Here is a 21,068-nt window from a genome sequence, read left to right as displayed (position 1 = left end):
AATAGTGCTTGAAAGTTTGTGAACCCTTTCGAATTTTCGATATTTCTGCATAAGTCAGGTGTCAATGGGATGACAATCAGGTGCGAGTGGGCACCCTGTTTTATTTAAAGAACAGGGATCTATCAAAATCTGATCTTCACAACACATGTTTGTGGAAGTGTATCATGGAACGAACAAAGGAGGTTTCTTAGGACCTCATATCAGCGTTGTTGATGCTCATCAGGCTGGAAAAGGTTACAAAACCATCTCTAAAGAGTTTGGACTCCACCAATCCACAGTCAGACAGATTGTATACAAATGGAGGAAATTCAAGACCATTGTTGCCCTCCCCAGGAGTGGTAAACCAACAAAGATCACTCCAAGAGCAAGGCGTGTAATAGTCGGCACGGTCACAAAGGACCCCAGGGTAACTTCTAAGCAACTGAAGGCCTCTCTCACATTGGCTAATGTTCATGTTCATGAGTCCACCATCAGAAGAACACTGAACAACAATGGTGTGCATGGCAGGGTTGCAAGGAGAAAGCCACTGCTGTCCAAAAAGAACATTGCTGCTCATCTGCAGTTTGCTAAAGATCATGTGGACAAGCCAGAAGACTATTGGAAAAAGGTTTTGTGGACAGATGAGAACAAAATAGAACTTTTTGGTTTCAATGAGAAGCGTTATGTTTGGAGAAAGGAAAACACTGCATTCCAGCATAAGAACCTTATCCCATCTGTGAAACATGGTGGTGGTAGTATCATGGTTTGGGCCTGTTTTGCTGCATCTGGGCCAGGACGGCTTGCCATCATTGATGGAACAATGAATTCTGAATTATACCAGCAAATTCTAAAGGAAAATGTCAGTACATCTGTCCATGAACTGAATCTCAAGAGAAGGTGGGTCATACAGCAAGACAACGATCCTTAGCACACAAGTCGTTCTACCAAAGAATGGTTAAAGAAGAATAATGTTTTGGAATGGCCAAGTCAAAGTCCTGACCTTAATCCAATCGAAATGTTGTGGAAGGACCTGAAGTGAGCAGTTCATGTGAGGAAACCCACCAACATCCCAGAGTTGAAGCTGTTCTGTATGGAGGAATGGGCTAAAATTCCTCCAAGCCGGTGTGCAGGACTGATCAACAGTTACTGGAAACGTTTATTTGCAGTTATTGCTGCACAAGGGGGTCACACCAGATACTGAAAGCAAAGGTTCACATACTTTTGCCACTCACAGATATGTAATATTGGATCTTTTTCCTCAATAAATAAATGACGAAGTATAATATTTTTGTCTCAATTGTTTAACTGGGTTCTCTTTATCTACTTTTAGGACTTGTGCGAAAACCTGATGATGTTTTAGGTCATATTTATGCAGAAATATAGAAAATTCTAAAGGATTCACAAACTTTCAAGCACCACTGTATACATAATAGCATGAACAGTGTCAGAAGCATCTCATTATATTGTATATGCAGTCTCTTTACACAGGTATGTCTGTGAATCATTATTTATACAGGAGCTACAACAGGGATCATCAGATCCCATAGCCATCGCAGACACATCCATAAAAGGAATAGGAAATAACTAAGAAAGAGGAATAAAATGGATAACAAAAACAGTATACACAGAGTGCAGAATTATTAGGCAAGTTGTATTTTTGAGGATTAGTTTTATTATTGAACAACAACTATGTTCTCAATCAAACAAAAAGACTCATAAATATCAAAGCTGAATATGTATGGAAGTTAGAGTGGGGTGTTTTTAGTTTTGGCCATTTTAGGAGAATATGTATGTGTTCAGGTAACTTTCACTGTGCAGAATTATTAGGCAACTTAATAAAAACCAAATGTGTAGCCTCGTCTTCTTCCGCTTTATCCGGGACCGGGTCGCGGAGGCAGCAGTCTAAGCAGGGAAGCCCAAACTTCCCTTTCCCCAGACACCTCGGCCAGCTCCTCGGGAAGAACACCGAGGCGTTCCCAGGCCAGCCGAGAGACATAGTCCCTCCAGCGTGTCCTGGGTCTTCCCCGGGGCCTCCTCCCGGGGGGACATGCCTGGAACACCTCCCCAGGGAGGCGTCCAGGAGGCATCCGAAAAAGATGCCCGAGCCACCTCAGCTGATTCCTCTCGATGTGGAGCAGCAGCGGCTCTACTCCGAGCTCCTCCCGAGTGACTGTGCTTCTCACCCTATCTCTAAGGGAGCGCCCAGCCACCCTGCGAAGGAAACTCATTTCGGCCGCTTGTATCCGCGATCTTGTCCTTTCGGTCATTACCCAAAGCTCATGACCATAGGTGAGAGTCGGAACGTAGATCGACCGGTAAATTGAGAGCTTCGCCTTTTGGCTCAGCTCCTTCTTCACCACAACGGACCGGTAAAGCGACCGCATCACTGCGGAGGCTGCACCGATCCGCCTGTCGATCTCACGCTCCATCCTTCCCTCACTCGTGAACAAGATCCCGAGATACTTAAACTCCTCCACTTGAGGCAGAACTTCTCCACCAACCTGGAGAGGGCAAGCCACCCTTTTCCGGTCGAGAACCATGGCCTCGGACTTGGAGGTGCTGATTCTCATCCCAGCCGCTTCACACTCGACTGCAAACCGCCCCAGTGCATGCTGAAGGTCCTGGTTTGAAGAAGCCAACAGGACAACATCATCCGCAAAAAGCAGAGATGAAATCCTGTGGTTCCCAAACAGGATTCCTTCTGGCCCCTGGCTGCGCCTAGAAATTCTGTCCATAAAAATTATGAACAGAACCGGTGACAAAGGGCAGCCCTGCCGGAGTCCAACATGCACTGGGAACAGGTCTGACTTACTGCCGGCAATGCGAACCAGACTCCTGCTCCGTTCGTACAGGGACCGGACAGCCCTTAGCAAAGAGCCCCGAACCCCATACTCCCGAAGCACCCCCCACAGAATACTACGGGGGACACGGTCGAATGCCTTCTCCAGATCCACAAAGCACATGTGGACTGGTTGGGCAAACTCCCATGAACCCTCGAGCACCCTATGAAGGGTATAGAGCTGGTCCAGTGTTCCGCGACCAGGACGAAAACCGCATTGTTCCTCCTGGATCCGAGGTTCGACTATTGGTCGAATTCTCCTCTCCAGTACCCTGGAGTAAACCTTCCCTGGGAGGCTGAGAAGTGTGATTCCCCTATAATTGGGGCACACTCTCCGGTCCCCTTTCTTAAAAAGAGGGACCACCACCCCAGTCTGCCACTCCAGAGGCACTGTCCCTGACCGCCACGCGATGTTGCAGAGGCGTGTCAACCAAGACAGCCCCACAACATCCAGAGACTTGAGATACTCAGGGCGGATCTCATCCACCCCCGGTGCCTTGCCACCGAGGAGCTTGCAAACCACCTCAGTGACTTCGGCTTGGGTAATGGACGAGTCCACCTCTGAGTCATCAGCCTCAGTCTCCTCAGTGGAAGACATGACGGTGGGATTGAGGAGATCCTCAAAGTATTCCTTCCACCGCCCGACAATGTCCCCAGTCGAGGTCAACAGCTCCCCACCCGCACTGTAAACAGTGTTGGCAGAGTACTGCTTCCCCCTCCTGAGGCGCCGGACGGTTTGCCAGAATTTCTTCGAGGCCGACCGATAGTCCTTCTCCATGGCCTCCCCGAACTCCTCCCAGTTCCGAGTTTTTGCTTCCGCAACTGCCCGAGCTGCAGCACGCCTGGCCTGCCGATACCCGTCAGCTGCCTCGGGAGTCCTGGAGGTTAACATGGCCCGATAGGACTCCTTCTTCAGCTTGATGGCATCCCTTACTTCTGGTGTCCACCACCGGGTTCGGGGATTGCCGCCACGACAGGCACCGGAGACCTTGCGGCCACAGCTCCGAACAGCTGCATCCACAATGGAGGTAGAGAACATGGTCCACTCAGACTCAATGTCCCCCGCCTCCCTCGGAAGCTGGGAAAAGCTCTCCCGGAGGTGGGAGTTAAAGACCTCCCCGACAGAGTGCTCGGCCAGACGTTCCCAGCAGACCCTCACCATACGTTTGGGCCTGCCAGGTCTGTCCAGCTTCCTCCTCCGCCAGCGGATCCAACTCACCACCAGGTGGTGATCAGTTGACAGCTCAGCCCCTCTCTTCACCCGAGTGTCCAAGACATAGGGCCGGAGATCAGATGAAACGACTACAAAGTCTATCATTGACCTCCGACCTAAGGTGTCCTGGTGCCACGTGCACTTATGGACACCCCTATGCTCGAACATGGTGTTCGTTATGGACAAACCGTGACTAGCACAGAAGTCCAATAACAAAACACCACTCGGGTTCAGATCGGGGAGGCCGTTCCTCCCAACCACGCCCCTCCAGGTGTCACTGTCATCTCCCACGTGAGCATTGAAGTCCCCCAGTAACACAATGGAGTCCCCAGTCTGAGCACTCCTCAGTACCTCTCCCAGGGACTCCAAGAAGGCCGGATACTCTATACTGCTATTTGGGCCATAGGCACAAACAACAGCAAGAGCCCTCTCCCCAATCCGAAGGCGCAGCGAGGCGACCCTCTCGTTCACTGGGGTAAACTCCAACACATGGCGGCTGAGCTGGGGAGCTATAAGCAAGCCCACACCAGCCCGCCGCCGCTCACCACCGGCAACTCCAGAGAAGTGGAGAGTCCAGCCCCTCTCGAGGAGCTGGGTTCCAGAGCCCAAGCTGTGCGTGGAGGTGAGCCCGACTATCTCTAGCCGGTACCTCTCAACCTCCCGCACAAGCTCAGGCTCTTTCCCCCCCAGCGAAGTGACATTCCATGTCCCAACAGCCAGCCGCTGTGTCTGGGGATCAGGTCGTCGAGGCCCCTGCCTTCGACTGCCACCCAATCCACATTGCACCAGTCCCCTACTGCTACCTCTGTGGGTGGTGAACCCACAGGAGGTCGGGCCCACGTCACCTCTTCGGGCTGAGCCCGGCCGGGCCCCATGGGCAAAGGCCCGGCCACCAAGCGCTCGCATACGAGCCCCAACCCCGGGCCTGGCTCCAGGGTGGGGCCCCGGCTGCGTCATCCCGGGCGACGTCACGGTCCTCGGATTTCTCTCCATAGGGGTTTTGGTGAACTGCTCTTAGTCTGGCCTGTCACCTAGGACCTGTCTGCCTTGGGAAACCCTGACAGGGGCATAATGCCCCCGACAACATAGCTCCTAGGATCATTCAAGCACACAAACCCCTCCACCACAATAAGGTGGCAGTTCAAGGAGGGGCAAATGTGTAGCCATTTCACTTATTTATTTTCACCAGGTGCACTGATATGACAACTCCAGATTTGCAAATAAACATATCTGACATTCAAACACAAAACAAAAAAAAATCAGTGACCAATATAGCCACCCTTCTTCATGAGGACACTCAAAAGCCTTCCATCCATAGATTCTGTCAATTTCTTTATCTGTTCACGACCAACATTGTGTGCAGCAGCAACCATGGCCTCCCAGACGCTGTTCAGAGAGGTGTACTGTTTTCCCTCTTTGTAGACCTCACGTTTTATAATGGACCACAGGTTCTCTATGGGGTTTAGGTCAGGTGAACAAGGGGGCCATGTCATTATTTTTTTTTTTTTCACCTTTCAGACCTTTACTGGCTAGCCACGCAGTGGAGTATTTGGACGCATGAGATGGAGCATTATCCTGCATGAAAATCATGTTCTTCTTGAAAGATGCTGACTTTTTCCTATACCACTGCTTGAAGAAGGTTTCTTCCAGGAACTGGCAGTAGGTCTGGGAGTTGAGTTTGAGTCCATCCTCAACTCGAAAAGGTCCAACAAGCTCGTCTTTGATGATACCAGCCCATAGCAGTACTCCACCTCCACCTTGCTGGCGTCCGAGTCGGAGTGGAGCTCTGTGCCCATTACTGATCCAGCCACAGGCCCATCCATCTGGCCCATCAAGAGTCACTCTCATCTCATCAGACCACAACACCTTAGAAAAATCAGTCTTAAGATATTTCTTGGCCCAGTCTTGACGTTTTATCTTGTGTGCCTTACTCAGTGGTGGTCGTTTTTCAGCCTTCCTTACCTTGGCCATGTCCCTCAGTATTGCACACCTTGTACTCTTTGACACTCCAGGAATGTTGCAACTCTGGAATATGGCAGAACTGGATGCTAATGGCTGCTTGTTAGCTTCACGCTTGATTTTCCGCAGATCATGTGCAGTTATTTTGCGCTTTTTTTTCCCCCACACGCTTCTTTCGACCCTGTTGACTATTTGCAATGAAACGCTTGATTGTTCGGTGATCACGTTTCAACATCTTCGCAATTTCAAGAGTGCTGCATCCGTCTGCAAGACATCTCACAATTTTATACTTTTCAAAGTCTGTCAGATCTCTCTTCTGACCCATTTTGCCAGAGGAAAAGAGGTTGCCTAATAATTATGCACACCTGATATAGGGTGTTGATGTCATTAGACCACACCCCCTCTCATTACACAGATGCACAGCACCTGATATACTTAATTGGTAGTAGGCTTTCAAGCCTAAACAGCTTGGAGTGGGACAACATGCATTAAAAGGATGTTGTGGTCAAAATACTCACTTGCCTAATAATTCTGCACTCAGTGTAATGTCATGGTTTAATTTATCAATGTAATTCTTGGCAAATCGCTGTAGTATAAGAGGAATAAACCACTTTATGATGTGCTGTTATAGGAAAATAATCAACTTCAGGCTGGTAACAGTAACTATAATCTGTCAACCTGTCACTGATTATTTTCCTAAAGCAGCACACCCTGTCCGTCGTGTTTTATTCTTTACTTATCCAAAGCAAATAGCACGCTAAAGCTGATATCAGCAATGCAAAGGAGCATGGATTTGATCATGTGAGAAAATTCCAATGCATGAAGAATCCAGGATCTTATGGATGCACAGTGCCCACAATCAGAGCAGAACAGATATGAGTGGAATGTTTTAGAACTGAACAAAAGCAATGTCAAGAGAGATTGCTGAAATGTGTGAAATAAATAGACAGGAATTCTTTGGATATCAGGGTGCTAAGATAAGAAAAAATACTGCTATGAAAAAGCCAAAGAGAATTGAAATTCTGGGACACGGGGTATACAAGGGACGTGAAACTGCACAGTGAGTTCATGATCACAGTCTTGGGATCTTTTGAGTATACACAGAAAAATCTACATCGTTTATATAATCACAACTTGGTATCATGAATACCCCCTCAGTGCGAGTCACAGTTCTCACAAAAGTCATCCATGTGCTTTTATTTATTTAACAGTTATTCCATGAAATCAAGTCGTACAAGAGCTGATAGCTGATGAGGTGCATAGCACCGAGTTGTTCATAAGCCGTGTATGACAAGATTGAATGGAATAACTGTTCAATCCTATCCACATTCACTGGATTTTGAGAAAAAAGAGCATTTTTATTTTTTGCAAATTTGATAAATAAAAACTTTATACAAAACGTCCGACAAAATCATTTCTGCTTAGAATGTAAACAAACCGGCGAAATGACAGGAGCAATTTGTGAAAACTGCTATAATAATAATAATAATAATAATAATTCTTGAACAAAAAAAAAGATACGTTCTCACCATCAAATAATTTCAGTCCATATTTTGTTGATTTTTTGTTTTGTATTTTTGGGGTTTTGTTTTCGAGTCAAGTTTTTATGTCATCCTCAGGTTGGTTCAACAATACGCTCCGCCATTTTGTTTTTCTCTCCTCATGGTATATAAGGTGATGTCCTAGTAGTAGAGTAGCCAATCAGAGTGCACCATTATTCATATCCAGTGAATGTAGATCGAATAATTTACGTTATGTGCCATGTTTCAGTCCCAGACATTCCTGTTTCTGCCGCTGTCTTATCACTGGTTTGTTACCTTAATTTGTTCAGCTGTTCTTTGTTTCCTTTTGATGAGTTTGTCTATTTTTACTTTCCTGTTCTGTGATTTCATTGCACAGTTTCATTGGTTGTACAACCCCGATTCCAAAAAAGTTGGGACAAAGTACAAATTGTAAATAAAAACAGAATGCAATGATGTGGAAGTTTCAAAATTCCATATTTTATTCAGAACAGAACATAGATGACATATCAAATGTTTAAACTGAGAAAATGTATCATTTAAAGAGAAAAATTAGGTGATTTTAAATTTCATGACAACAACACATCTCAAAAAAGTTGGGACAAGGCCATGTTTACCACTGTGAGACATCCCCTTTTCTCTTTACAACAGTCTGTAAACGTCTGGGGACTGAGGAGACAAGTTGCTTAAGTTTAAGGATAGGAATGTTAACCCATTCTTGTCTAATGTAGGATTCTAGTTGTTCAACTGTCTTAGGTCTTTTTTGTTGTATCTTCCGTTTTATGATGCGCCAAATGTTTTCTATGGGTGAAAGGTCTGGACTGCAGGCTGGCCAGTTCAGTACCCGGACCCTTCTTCTACGCAGCCATGATGCTGTAATTGATGCAGTATGTGGTTTGGCATTGTCATGTTGGAAAATGCAAGGTCTTCCCTGAAAGAGACGTCGTCTGGATGGGAGCATATGTTGCTCTAGAACCTGGATATACCTTTCAGCATTAATGGTGTCTTTCCAGATGTGTAAGCTGCCCATGCCACACGCACTAATGCAACCCCACACCATCAGAGATGCAGGCTTCTGAACTGAGCGCTGATAACAACTTGGGTCGTCCTTCTCCTCTTTAGTCCGAATGACACGGCGTCCCTGATTTCCATAAAGAACTTCAAATTTTGATTCGTCTGACCACAGAACAGTTTTCCACTTTGCCACAGTCCATTTTAAATGAGCCTTGGCCCAGGGAAGACGTCTGCGCTTCTGGATCATGTTTACATACAGCTTCTTTGAACTATAGAGTTTTAGCTGGCAACGGTAGATGGCACAGTGAATTGTGTTCACAGATAATGTTCTCTGGAAATATTCCTGAGCCCATTTTGTGATTTCCAATACAGAAGCATGCCTGTATGTGATGCAGTGCCGTCTAAGGGCCCGAAGATCACGGGCACCCAGTATGGTTTTCCGGCCTTGACCCTTACGCACAGAGATTCTTCCAGATTCTCTGAATCTTTTGATGATATTATGCACTGTACATGATGATATGTTCAAACTCTTTGCAATTTTACACTGTCGAACTCCTTTCTGATATTGCTCCACTATTTGTCGGCGCAGAATTAGGAGGATTGGTGATCCTCTTCCCATCTTTACTTCTGAGAGCCGCTGCCACTCCAAGATGCTCTTTTTATACCCAGTCATGTTAATGACCTATTGCCAATTGACCTAACGAGTTGCAGTTTGGTCCTCCAGCTGTTCCTTTTTTGTACCTTTAACTTTTCCAGCCTCTTATTGCCCCTGTCCCAACTTTTTTGAGATGTGTTGCTGTCATGAAATTTGAAATGAGCCAATATTTGGCATGAAATTTCAAAATGTCTCACTTTCGACATTTGATATGTTGTCTATGTTCTATTGTGAATACAATATCAGTTTTTGAGATTTGTAAATTATTGCATTCCGTTTTTATTTACAATTTGTACTTTGTCCCAACTTTTTTGGAATCGGGGTTGTAATTGTGCATTTGTTTGTGCTGTTTCTCTGTGACTTCCATCTTTTTGCCTCTAATGACACATAATACTTAGCATAAACAAACAAACAAATGTTCGGAACCTCCAGCTATCCCAGTCTTCTGGACAGGACCTCTGAGAATGCTACATTTATTGCACCTTCCCATTACACACCCGACTTCTGAAAACACTTCTCAGTACTGATACACTTCTTCTGTTTGTTGAACCAAAGCTGAAAAAATGGCCACACAGACCCACATATTGGCATGCTTACACACAGCTCTTTATCACTATTCATAGCAAATGTAGCAGTGACACATCATGCCTGGCAAATGCAGATCTCAGTACACACCCTGGCTTGGCACAGTAGAGGACACATATGCTGTGGCACTTGGTCTCTGCTGTGGCCAAAAATCGACAGGACCTACAGAGCAGCCGACAGGCCAAACCGTGCAGTTATTCATCAGAATCACCAGTGATGACTGAAAACTAGTCACTACTGATTTCAAAATAACATTAGCGTTCTCAAATTTATATGGCACGCTTCAAAGTTTGAACTCCAGGTTTCAGTTGTGCACGAATGTAAGACAGAGCACTAACAGATGAGTTACACTTCCTACATTAGAGTTAGACCAGTAGATCTGGTCCATTTGAGTTATGACTACTGTGTTTATATTTGGATCATTTCATTCAAGTTTTTGAATGTTTCAATTTTCGAGTAAACCTACTGATTTCATACAAATGTATGGATAGGTTAATTTCTCTTAAGTACAATTCAGCGCATTTGAGTTAGACGTGCTGTATTTGAGTGACTTCCACTACATCTGAGCTACACTCAAGTTACATGAAACTCATTGAGTTGAGTTAAACCCAACTTTATACAAAATCAGGCCCTGTGCATTTGGGTTCAATGCATTTTATCAAATGTGTTCATTTCTCTTATGTAAGACTATTTGCATTTGAGTTAAACCAATTTTATTTCAATTAGATCCATTGCATTTGAGTTAGACTCGTACTCACTGCATTTGAATTTGACCAATTTTATTTAAATTAGATCCACTGCATTTGAGTTAGACTCATACTTACTGCATTTGAGTTAGACCAATTTTATTTCAGTTAGATCCACTGCATTTGAATTAGATCGATTTTATTTCAATTAGATCCACTGCATTTGAGTTAAACATGCTGTATTTGAGTTACTTCCATGACATCTGAGCTACATTCAAGTTACATAAAACCCACTGCATTGGGTTAAACCCAATTTCATAAAAATCAGGCCCTGTGCATTTGAGTTAGACACATTTTGTCAAATATGTAAATTTATCGTATGTAAGACTCACTGCATTTGAGTTAGACTCACTGCATTTGAGTTAGATGCATTTTTGTCAAATGTGTTAATTTCTCTTCTGTAAGACTCACTGCATTTGAGTTAGACCAATTTTATTTCGGTTAAATCCACTGAATTTGAGTTAGATGTGCTGTATTTGAGTTACTTCCATGACATCTGTGGTACATTCAAGTTACCCACTTTTATGAAACCCACTGCAGAGAATTCAACCCAATTTCAACCCAAAAGTTAGGCCCTGTGCATTTGAGTTAGATATATTTTATACAACTTAGGTTCATTCCAGGGCAGCACGGTGGTGTAGTGGTTAGCGCTGTCGCCTCACAGCAAGAAGGTCCTGGGTTTGAGCCCCATGGCCGGCGAGGGCCTTTCTGTGTGGAGTTTGCATGTTCTCCCCGTGTCGGCGTGGGTTTCCTCCGGGTGCTCCGGTTTCCCCCACAGTCCAAAGACATGCAGGTTAGGTTAACTGGTGACTCTAAATTGACCGTAGGTGTGAATGTGAGTGTGAATGGTTGTCTGTGTCTATGTGTCAGCCCTGTGATGACCTGGCGACTTGTCCAGGGTGTACCCCGCCTTTCGCCCGTAGTCAGCTGGGATAGGCTCCAGCTTGCCTGCGACCCTGTAGAAGGATAAAGCGGCTAGAGATAATGAGATGAGATGAGGTTCGTTCCATTTTAATTTGATCCATTGCATTTGAGTTAGACCTATTGAATTTAAGTCAGACCCATTTCATTTAAGTTACTTTGAGTCTGACTTACTTTATTTGAGTCAGGTCTACTGTATTTGAGTTACATCTGTACTTCCGCTACTTTTGAACTGAGTTGAAGTTACCCAATGCACTGAGTTATACCTACTGTACCTTCATACATGACGTTTGAGTCAAATCTAATTTGATACAAGTCCATTTCTTTTAAATAAGAGTCCTTGAATTTGAGTAAGACCCACTGCACTCGTTATTTTTAAATGAGGTCCATTGCATTTGATTTTGATCCACTGCATGCGTGGTAGCCCTATTTCATTTGATTAACATCCTTTACATTTGAGTTTCATCCACTGCATTCCTCATACGTTAGACCTATTTTATTCAGTGAAGATCCACCTCATGGAAATAAGATCCATTGCTTTTAAGACAGAACAATTGCATTCACTCTTTTTACACCCCCTCACAGACACGCGGACTAATAAGCTTTTAACAAAAAAGTAACCTAGTAAATGAAATTTATTGAGTAGAAATGCTGTAGCTGTAGACACTGAGTCATGAAATGGGAAAAGCTGTGCAGCCCTGTACTTCATGTAAATACCAAGCGTTGTTAAATAAGGATTAGAAACACGTAATGTGACTGTATTACGAAAGTCACTCATACAGTCATGTAAAGGGTTTCTATTAACTCGACTCACAGGGTGCCAGCTGCACGAGACAAAAGACAGACTGTGTGTACGTTCCCAAACCATCATGAAACGAATTTTCCCACGTAATGTATGACACCAGCAGACAATTACCAGTTCCAGTACAGATTATTGGATTTCTGGGAGGATAAATGGTCTTCACTTAGCAGGTAAATATGGAGCAGAGACCAGCTGAAATTGACCAGTATGTTCATTCCATCATTTGTACCGAAGGGCACGAAGACAGAAGATTAAACACTTACCCTGGCAGAAAAAGATTATATCTGACAGCAAGAGAAAGAAAGAAATGGGAAAGCAGTGGGAGAGAGATACACAGCCTCTTCACTGTGTATCAGATAGAAGGAGAGGGAATGAAAGAGGGAAACCCTGCAACCCAAGCATGAGCACAGAAAGAAGAAAAGATAAAGAAAAAAAATACAAGTGATCAAACATAGTGTCCTGTGTCACTTGCTAACATTTCTGACATTAGCACTGACATTAAAGGGGACAAAGAAGCATGTTCCAGTTTTTCTCAAATGCTAAAACACAAAAGCCAATCCTCTAAACCAAATGACCAGTTGTCTAAACACATTTACTAAATCTAGCCATCATTTGCCAATATCATAAACACATTTCACATGAAGACACAATTCACAAAACACAATCCTCCGTTCTCATAAATCTAAACACATTTTTCCTTGCTAAAACACAAGTTGCAAAAGAACTCTGCTCATATTCTCAAATGAAAGCTCATGTGATGCAAAATGCTTGCCACAGTCAGCAATATTTGAACACAATGAACACACCTGGCGTCATTAATTACACACAACGACTCAAAATTGAAGACACTTGTTGCTAATGCAGGCGGCACGGTGGTGTAGTGGTTAGCGCTGTCGCCTCACAGCAAGAAGGTCCTGGGTTCGAGCCCTGGGGCCGGCGAGGGCCTTTCTGTGTGGAGTTTGCATGTTCTCCCCGTGTCCGCGTGGGTTTCCTCCGGGTGCTCCGGTTTCCCCCACAGTCCAAAGACATGCAGGTTAGGTTAACTGGTGACTCTAAATTGACTGTAGGTGTGAGTGTGAATGGTTGTCTGTGTCTATGTGTCAGCCCTGTGATGACCTGGCGACTTGTCCAGGGTGTACCCCGCCTTTCACCCGTAGTCAGCTGGGATAGGCTCCAGCTTGCCTGCGACCCTGCAGAAGGATAAAGCGGCTAGAGATAATGAGATGAGATGAATGAGATGTTGCTAATGCTGTGACCACATGCAAGTTCAGAGTGCACAGTTTGCTGAAGATTCCAAACAAACACAATGGATGAAGGCAGAGTCAGGGCAAGAGGAATTCGAGTCAGAGGAGGGAGAGGAGCTGACCATGGAGGGAGAAGAGCTGGCTATGGAAGAAGAGGAGCAGGCCAACGAGGAAGTGGAGTTCAAATCAGAGGAGGAAGAGGTGCAGGCCAACGAGGAAGAGGAGGAGGCCAACAAGGGAGAGGACAAGGTCCAGGAGGGAAAGGACAAGGTCCAGGAGGAAGAGCAAGACAACCTCGCACCATCATTACGGACGAGATACGAGCAACAGTCATTGACCATGTCATTGTCCATGGCATGACAATGGCTGAAGCAGGACTAAGAGTCTGTCCAAACCTGAGTAGGTTCACCGTGGCCACCATTATCAGGGCATTCAGACAACACAACAGGTATTGTACTCTATTGCTTTCTTTGTCACAATACAGTTTTACAAGCCTGTGAAAGTAGTCTATTGGTTTCAAATCAATTGTTATTGTAAAACATGTCAATTGACAACACATGTTTCTTTCTTTAGAGTTGAAAGAATGCCACATAGAGGTCGGAGGGTTGCCATATTTACAGCGGCACAAGAAACCCTCATTGTGGATATGGTTCGTGAGAACAACCTCATCAGACTCCGGGAGATCAGAGACAAAGTCATTGCCAATAATGTCAACTTTGAGAGCATTGATGATGTCAGCTTGGCCACAATAGACCGAGTTCTCCGGCGCCAAAAGATGCAGATGAAACAGGTCTGTAGGGTTCCCTTTGAGCGCAACTCTGCGCGACACAAAGACCTACGTTACGAGTATGTGCAAGTAAGTATACATCCATCTTCACAGTACAGTTAGTGGACATACTGTGTTGCTCAGTGGCCTACATTACTTCTGGACAATACTGTGCTACCTGATTGACTGTTGTTCTGAACACCTGTGCACTTTCACATTTTCACAGAGGATATTACAGTTGGACGCGATGGCCAGACCTCATGAGTACCTCTTCCTGTATGAGGCTGGCTTCAACCTGCAGAAATGAAGGCAAAGAGGCCGTAACATCATTGGCCAAAGAGCCATCACTGAGGTTCCTGGCCAACGGGGGGGTAATACTACTCTTTGTGCGGCCATGGGTTCGGAGGGGCTTGTCCACCGGCATGCTGTCCTTGGGTCTTACAACACCCAACGTCTCCTCACCTTCCTAGAGGAGCTAAGAGACATCCTCCTGGACTGCCAACAACACCATCCTGGGCCCGCACATCCCATTTATGTGATCATTTGGGACAATGTCCGCTTCCACAGAACAAACCAAATCAGAGTGGTTCACCACCAACAGTAACCAGTTTTTAAACGTCTGTCTGCCACCCTACTCCCCTTTCCTGAACCCTATAGAGGAGTTCTTCTCATCGTGGAGATGGAAGGTTTATGACAGACAACCATACACTAGAGAACCTCCTAAGGGCAATGGAGCTGGCCTGTGGTGACATCCCAGTGGAGGCCTTCCAAGGATGGATGCGCCATTCCAGGGCATTTTTCCCGCGGTGCCTGGCAAGAGAGAATATAGCCTGTGATGTGGATGAGGTGATGTGGCCCGATGCAGCTCAGCGACATGATGCCGCACAGTGATTGTGTGGCGTGAATAAAGTAAATAAAAAAACTTCACACCCTGAACATGTTTTCAAGAGTACTGTTGTGTGCAATAGATTGTTTTTGCATTGAGTTGTTAAGTAGTGTACATGCAGTATTTTCTATAGATTTATACTCTTCATATGAAACTCACAAATCTAAATGCCTAATCCTCTACAGAGATCTAAGACCCGTTACTGTAAAGTTTCAAAAAATATGCATTGGCAGTTATGAAACAAAGAACCTTCTCACAAATTGAGCATTGTGTTTTCAATTGTTTTGCTGTAGTGTGTAATGATGTGTATAGTGTTTACATTTTTGAAAGCTTTGAGCTGCTCTTTTGGTGTGAAGTTTTAGTTTTGAAGTGAGAAGGTGTGGTTGTTTATGTAGCTTTAGAAAAGGGTGTTGTGTTTAGACATTGGGGAACATAGAGGAAACGTTTGTGAAATGTGTTTTAGCATTTGAGAAACTGTAATACGCTTGTGTTATTTCGCCACACTTTCTCATGGAATATGAACTAAAAACAGCTATCCTACAACTAATTGTAACCATGAAATAAAAACAATTGAACCCTCCCAAAATGTTTTTTTTATTATTCTTATTCCTCTTATTATTATTCTTATTACAGTTGTCACATTTATGTAAAAAAAAGGTGTGCATGCACGAGCATGGTCGCGCGCAAAAGTGTCCCGGTTTCAGACTAGGGAAATCTGGTCACCCTAGTGTTTAGTTTTGCTGCTGTGTGTTTAGTTTTGCAGCAGTGTGTTTAGTTCTATTTCATTTCTCCTGACCGCCAGAGGCGGTGCTTTAAGCACCCGGATGTCCATCACATGCGCATGCAGTTCGAGTGTGTGTATACCAACAAGGTCGCTTGTGACAGGGGGTGACGTATGTCACTGCACCGGTACTTAAGGTGCGTTCACCCCGGAAGCGTTCTCTTGCATCTTCTCGTGCAGAGCAGATTATTCGAGTAGTACTGTTTTCTAAGAGCAATCGCTGGAGTCTTGCAAACCCTTAACGGGTTGGAGCTGCGTTTTTTTTTTTTCGCCCTCTTAAAGACTGCGATTTGCCATTTGCTTAAGGTAAGAAACCGTTTATGAGTAAGTTCACTGACTTTGGCAGCTAGCAACTTCCAATTATAAATTTCAGTTTTACCGCGATCATAGGGGTGTTTTCTCGCCTTGTAGCAATCTAATAAGGATTGTTTTGTTGCAAGTATGACATTTATTTGGTGCTTGTGTGTGCTTCTGACTCACATGGTAGCTTGTTTACTTCAGCTAATTGCTGAGTGAAGTTCGCTCTGACTTCGGCAACTAGCAACTTCTAATTATAAATTTCAGTTTCACTGATCATAGGGGTGTTCTCTCGCCTTGTAGCGATCTAACAAGTATCGTTTTGTTGCAAGTATGATACTTAATTGGTGCTTGTGTGCGCTTCTGATTCTCACTGCAGCTTATTTACTTCAGCTGATAGCTGAGTGAGTTCGCTCTGACTTCGGCAACTAGCAACTGCTAACTATAAGTTTCAGTTTCACCGCGATCATAGGGGTGTTCTCTCGCCTTGTAGCGATTTAATAAGTATCGTTTTGTTGCAAGTATGATACTTAATTAGTGCTTGTGTGCGCTTCTGATTTGCACTGTAGCGTGTTTACTTCAGCTGATTGCTGATTACCTAAACGCGGCTGGGTGAGCGTGTTCGCTCCTGACTCTGCCGCGGATATTTCATTTGGTTGCTTGGCTCTGTATTGGTACTTCGACACTGCTTGTTTACCGTCACCTAATCCATATTTAGGTAAGTAGAATAAACAGTGGTTATGTTTATGTGCTGATTGTCTCAAACCTTTAAGGTAAGTAAAGTATTTTCAACTAAACCGGTTATGAGTGAGTCCACTCGGACTTCGGCAGCCAGCAACCTCTAATTATAAGTTTCAGTTTCACCGCAAGCACATGGGTATTTTCTCACCTTGTAGCTTGTTTATTTCAGCTTTGATTGCTGATTACCTGAACGCGGTTGGGTGAGTATGTTCGCCTGACTCCGCCGCGGATATTTCGTTTTGTTTGCTTGACGCACTGCTAGGCTTGCTCAGCTGGAAAGCAGTTTGGGCTCTCGACTGCCCCCAGCACCGAGTGACTACTCTTTGCCTCCTAAGTCTAGGAAGCGCCCTAAGCAGCCGTCACGGGAGGCTCCCTGTAGGCCCAAGTACCAGAAGGTGGACCCCTTGGTGCAACAAGTGGGCACCTTGGCTCTTTTTGTATTGTATTGATTTATTTCGCAATAAAAACATAACATGTAAACATAATATAAATATTACGGAGGATAACACAAAAGTAAAAATACTTTTTTTCCATTGTGGTCCTTCAGAGCTTGCTGAGATTAAGGCTTTGCTCTATAACCTACAACTGCCTGAAGCACAGCCTGCTGATGCTCTCGCCTCTGCTGCTTCATTTACTCCTCCTGAGCCACAGCCTCCGGTGCTGTCCCCAGCCGCGAAGCTTCAAGAGGAGGACGTGCTTTCCACTATGGTCAAGCCCGTGATAAAAATGGCGTCTGGGGTTGGACACGGCACCATCTGAAGTATGGATGCAGAGTGCCTTTTTTAGACTCCCCCTCTGCTGTTTTCACTGTTCCACCTTCAGCCCCCTTTATTGAGGAGCTGTAGAGATACAGGATGCGTCCAGTCAGGGTCTGGTCAGCATGGAGGCGTTGAGACCCGACGCTCGCTGTCCACGGCCACAGTGTCGTTTGACCGATGACTTCATCAGGAAGAGCTATGACGCTGCAGCACGGGCTGCACGCATAGGCAATTCATTATCTCACCTGATCCTGGCCCAGCCTCAGGCTCTTCAGTCTTCTGGAGCAGACCCATCACTGCAAAGCCTAAGCAAGGCCTCGCTGCAGGCATTTGCTTTCATGTCCAGGGAGCTGGGCAGACTAATGTCGTCTTTAACTCTCGCCAGGCGTCAGGTATGGTTGGCTCAGTCACCACTCTCAGATCCCTGCAGGAGGGCCCTCCGCACTCTCTCAGTGATTCCGGGACAGCTCTTTGGTGCCGCCGCACAGGCACGTCGGGGTACAATTCCCACTCCCCCCCCCTGTAGGGGGCATGGAGGCAGACGTTGACTACTCCACTCCAGCAGTCGGACACTTCACCAGTCAACAACTTGCCTACTGGGAAGTGGTAACATCGGACCCCTGGGTTATATCCACCCTCTCTCAGGGTTACAGCATACAATTCAGATGACGACCGCCGAGATTTCAAGGGGTCAAAATGAAAGCTCTGGCAGTACGCCAGGAGGTCTTGACCCTCCTGGAAAAGGGGGCCATCGAGCCATTAGATCCACCTTCACAAAACAGTGGGTTTTATTCCACCTATTTCATCATCCCCCCCCAAAAAAAAGGGGGGTGGGCTTCGCCCCATACTGGATCTGAGACATTTGAACGACCATCTCAAGGTCTTCAAATCCCGTATGCTGCGCACATCCGATATCTTAAACAGCATCAGACGGGACGATTGGTTCACAACCATCGATCTGAAGGATGCATACTTCCCAGAATCTTTGAGATTTGTCGCGGCAGCACTGTCCCTACTTCAGAGCAGGGGAATGCGAATCCTCCCCCTACCTGGATGACTGGTTGATTGGTTCTCAGTCAAGGGTAGACACGCTCAGCGACCCAGCCGTGCTGGTTTCTCACATCACCAAACTTGGGCTCAGGGTGAACCACGCCAAGAGCTCCCTTACACCCAGCCAGAAGATTGATTTTCTTGGCCTTCAGCTGGATTCTCAGCTGTTGAAGGCAACCCTGTCTTAGCGATGGGTGAGCGATATTGTCCGACGACTACATCGCTTCAGGAAGGGACGAACCCTGACCTTCAGGTCTTTCCAGACACTACTAGGTATACTCACCGCGGCCTCGTCGGTAGTTCCGTTGGGCCTCCTCACACTCAGGCCTCTACAAATCTGGATGAACAGCCTTGGGTTACATCCACAACATCACAGGCACAGGCCAGTCAGAATCACGGCCAGTTGCTCCTCATGTCTACGTCCATACCCTCTCGCAGAGAAGTAGTCGCCACTGATCGGCTGGGGCACAGTGTGGCAGTGCAGGACTGCCCGGGGCGTATGGACCCCACAACAGCAGGGACAACACATCAATGTGTTAGAGCTGCGGGCCATTTTCCTCGCCCTGAAACATTTCCGTCCGGTTTTAGCGGGTCGGCATGTCCTTATAAAGACCGACAATACATCTGTGGTCTATCATATAAACCACCAGGGCGGCACCAGGTCACTACCTTCCCTGAAAGCTCACTCAGCACCTATTGACATGGGCTTACCCTCGTCTGGTGAGCCTGAGGGCAATGCATTCACCAGGAGTGAGGAACACTGCTGCGGATCTTCTGTCACAACAGAACCCCGATCCGGGGGAGTGGAAGCTGCACCCGGAAGTGGTGCAGAGTATTTGGCTGCAATACGGCAGGACAGAGGTGGACCTTTTCGCCTCCCAGGCCACGACACATTGTCCCCTATGGTTTACACTGAAAGAAACGTCAAGCCCCTTGGGCCAAGATGCACTGGCACACGAGTGGCCACAGCAGCTCCTATATGCTTTCCCACCACTCCCGCTAATTCTGCCCACTCTCGAGAGGATCCTCAAGGAGGGTCACAGGGTGCTGTTGATAGCCCCCTATTGGCCGGGGAGAGTCTGGTTCCCTACCCTGTACGGGTTGCTGCACAAGGAGCCTTGGTGTCTCCCTGCACGAATGGACCTCCTCTCACAGATGGAAGGTCAAATTTGGCATCCGAACCCAGTACGGTTGCAGCTGTGGGTGTGGCCTCTGAAGGGCCCGACCCACTGCTAGCAGAATGTGAGTCGACCGTTGTGCGGACCATTCAGTGTTCCCGCGCACCTTCCACCAATGCGTTCTATGCCAATAGGTGGAAGCTCTTTGTAAGTTGGTGCCAAGCATGCCATCAGGAACCGGCATGTTGCCCGATACCGGGGATTCTCAGCTTTTTACAGTCTCATCTGGACGAGGGCCTTGCACCCTCCACCATCAAGGTGTATGTAGCGGCTATATCCGCAATGCACAACAGGGTAGATGGGCTGACTGTGGGATCCCACACACGGGTGAGCCACTTTCTTAAAGGTGCTCAGTGCATAAGACCCCCTCAACGCAGTCCAAGACCAGCTTGGGACTTGCCTCTGGTTTTAAGTGCACTGTGTAAACCTCCATTTGAGCCCCTACAGTGGACGGAGCTCAAGTGGTTATCTTTAAAGACAACCGACGTCATAGCAAAAAGGAATGCTAAGAGAGCGGGTGAACTACACGCCCTGTCTATCGGCCGGGAGTGCTTACAATGGAGCCCGATGGCACGGGTGTAACATTGTGGCCTAATCCTTCGTTTATGCCCAAGAACTTCTCCTCCTCTTCATACACCAATCAGCCCCTCAGCCTGGAAGCCTTCAGACCACCACCTGAGGAGAATGAGCAGGGCCAAGGTCACGTCCTTCTTTGCCCAGTTGGAGCACGGAGGGCATACATTGAAGTGACTGCTGCATTTCGGCAGTCGGATGCACTGGTTGTGGGCCACACTGGACATAGGCATGGCCACGTGCTGTCCAAACAGAGTGTCGAACTGGACCGTGGAGGCCATTAGCAGCAGCCTCCCGGTCCCTCCCCACATCCGAGTCCACTCCACTCGGAATGTGGCTACATCATGGGCGGCTCTACGTGGAGTTCCACTCTCTGATTGTCTGCGCCGCTGCCTCATGGGTCTCAACTTGCACGTTTGCAAGGTTTTATAGGGCTAATGTGGCCATGCACAATCCACTGGCCACAGCCACCCTTTTCAGCCATTCGTAGGGTAAATAGGTCTTCCTCGTGACGCTGTTGGTATTAGTCATCCGGGTGCTTAAAGCACCGCCTCTGGCGAT

Source organism: Neoarius graeffei, chromosome 6 (assembly GCF_027579695.1).
Source record: "Neoarius graeffei isolate fNeoGra1 chromosome 6, fNeoGra1.pri, whole genome shotgun sequence".
Classification (NCBI taxonomy): Eukaryota; Metazoa; Chordata; class Actinopteri; order Siluriformes; family Ariidae; genus Neoarius; species Neoarius graeffei.
This window is presented reverse-complemented; position numbering follows the sequence as displayed.